Below are 2,547 nucleotides of genomic sequence, written 5' to 3'. Positions count from 1 at the left end.
TCAGTAACATGTGAAGCAGAAATCCCTAAGAAGAAAAAAAAATTCGAAAACTGGCTGGTTTTGAAATTTGAATTTTTTCAGTAAATCTTATGCGTGGGGTTTTATCGGAATAGTATTTTAGAAGGGGAAGGTAAAAGATAGGTTAAAGGAAGGAGTTATAAATAGTTTTTAGTTAATTATTCTCTGTTATAGTTTAAGAAATAAAGTTGTTAATTTTGCTTTAACTAGTTCTTGTCTTCTCAAATTTTCACAGATTACTGCATGGGATAAATCTCTTCTGTGTTGCTGGTTTAAATTAAGCAGGAGGGTTTACCCTGTCTCGTAACAGTTTGGGGGATCGTCGTTGGGATTTGAATGGTTTGGGGGGCTTTGGTCCGCGATTTGAACAATTTGGTCTTGGAATTGGGATTTGAACTGGTATAAACAGATTTGGTTAGATTTGGGGGTATGAAAAAATCCACCAGAGTTAAAGACTTGTAGGTTAGTGACCTAGATCTTTAAATAAAACGTAGATGAGACAATTTGTTTAATTTCAATGACTTGTGGTTGATTAAATTGAAAGTGAGAGAAAATTGCTAAAGAGGTTCTGGGATTTGAAGATGATTTTCAAATTTGCCAACAAAGTTTAGAAGGAAAGAAAAAGGCCATACTATTAGAATTATCAAATAGGTCAGATTTGGGTTTAACCAAGGAAAAAAGTGAAGCTGAAATTGTAAGGGGATTACTCAAACACTTAGGTGCGTCAGAGAAACAGACAAGTGCTGGAGAGGTAGAAAAACTTAAATTACAATTGAGGAAAATGGAGTGAGAAGACAAAGAGAGAGAGAACATTCTTAGCTGAACAAAGAGAGAGACAAGAAAGGGTGAGACAAAAAGAGAGAGAATTTGAACTTGAGATGTTGCAACTTAGTCAGCAAAGTCAGGATAACAGGATAGAGATTAAAAGAGAAGGTAGTGATATATACAAATATGTCAAAACTCTGCCACATTTTGATGAAAATAATGTTGAAGCCTTCTTTATTTCATTTGAAAAATTGGCTAGGCAGATGGAGTGGCCCAAGGATTTATGGGTAATGGTGGGCTAAACTGATGGGCAGAGCTAGTGAGGTATTTGCCACTCTGTCAGATGAGGGATGAAAAGATTATGAAGAGGTTAAGTAGGCTATTTTACATGCTTATGAACTGGTACCAGAAGGATATAGACAGCGGAGCAGAAACACAAAGAAGGAACCAGGTTAGACTTATGTTGAGTTCAAAAGAATTAAACATAGTCATTTTGATCAATGGGTGTGTGCTTGGAAAATAGATAAGACATTTGAGGCTCTAAGAGAGATTATTCTGCAGGAGGAGTTTAAAAACTCACTTCCAGAGATGGTAAGAATTCACGTGGAGGAACAGAAAGTTCAGGAAGTGAGAAGGGCAGCAGATTAAGCAGATTAGGACATGTTGGTGCATAAGACAAGCTTCCAGCCAGAATTTCGTCCTGTGAGGGACAGAAGTTGGGAGTTGGGGAGATCCTACAATACGAAACCAAGAGTAGGGAGCACTGGTAAGAATTTACTACAGCATAAAAAAAAGAAGCACAAGAGGGTGGAAAGGAGGTGAAAGGCCTCAGGTATTTCCACTGTGGTAAAGTTGGACATGTAAAGTCACAGTGCTGGTCATTAAAGAAAGGCGCTGTGGGAAAAGATGTGGGAAAAGAAGCTAAGCCAGTGGCATTAGTGAAGGTAGTGAAGGAGACCCCAAGAAGAACCAAGTTGCTGCAGGAGATGCACAACTTAGTCAGGGGCTGGGTATGGAGTTAGTACCTGCTCTTGACAAAGAATTCGCCTCTGTGGGTAAAGTTTACTCAGAAAGAACAGGGGGAGAAGGACAGGAAGTTATAATTTTGAGAGATACAAAGATCTAACCAGTTGTCAATAGTAAGGGATGAGTGAATAGGCACTCTTTCTGATCTGATACCAGAGAGTGTGGTAATTTGTGGGATAGATGGACAGAAATTTAGCATTCCCCTGTAAGAACAGGTTGGAGTGCCAACTCAAGACTTGGAAAATTAGTGGGAGTGATGGACAGAGTGCCAGTTCCTGGAATTCAGTTTGTTCTTGAGAATGATTTGACAGGATCCAAGGTGGGAGCGGCATCCCTTGTTGTGGAGGAGCCCAAGGAGGACCAAGAAACTGAGGGGTTAAAACAAATATCCTGGTATTTTCCCAGATTGTGTGGTAACCAGATCCCATTATCATAAGTCACAGCAGGAAATGAAAAGTAAAGAGAAAGATGAAGGAGTTAAGGTTCAGTTAGCAGATACCCTGTTTGATGTAATGGTGCAGGAAAAACCTGAACAGGCAGAGGGTCAGATAGAAGTGCTCAGTCCTGAAAGGCTAAGGGACTTGCAACAGCAAGACAAGACGATGAAAGATATATATGTGGATGCGTACTCCGAAAACGAGGCAGAGAATATTCTGGAGAGTTATTACCTGAAAGGTAGAATCCTAAGATGGAAATAGAGACCACTGCAGGTTAGTGCAGAGGAGAAATAGACCAAAG

The sequence above is a fragment of the Chiloscyllium plagiosum genome, unplaced genomic scaffold (genome assembly GCF_037043375.1).
Source record: "Chiloscyllium plagiosum isolate Xiang-an unplaced genomic scaffold, Cpla_swu_hap1 HiC_scaffold_45, whole genome shotgun sequence".
In the NCBI taxonomy this organism is placed as follows: Eukaryota; Metazoa; Chordata; class Chondrichthyes; order Orectolobiformes; family Hemiscylliidae; genus Chiloscyllium; species Chiloscyllium plagiosum.
This window is presented reverse-complemented; position numbering follows the sequence as displayed.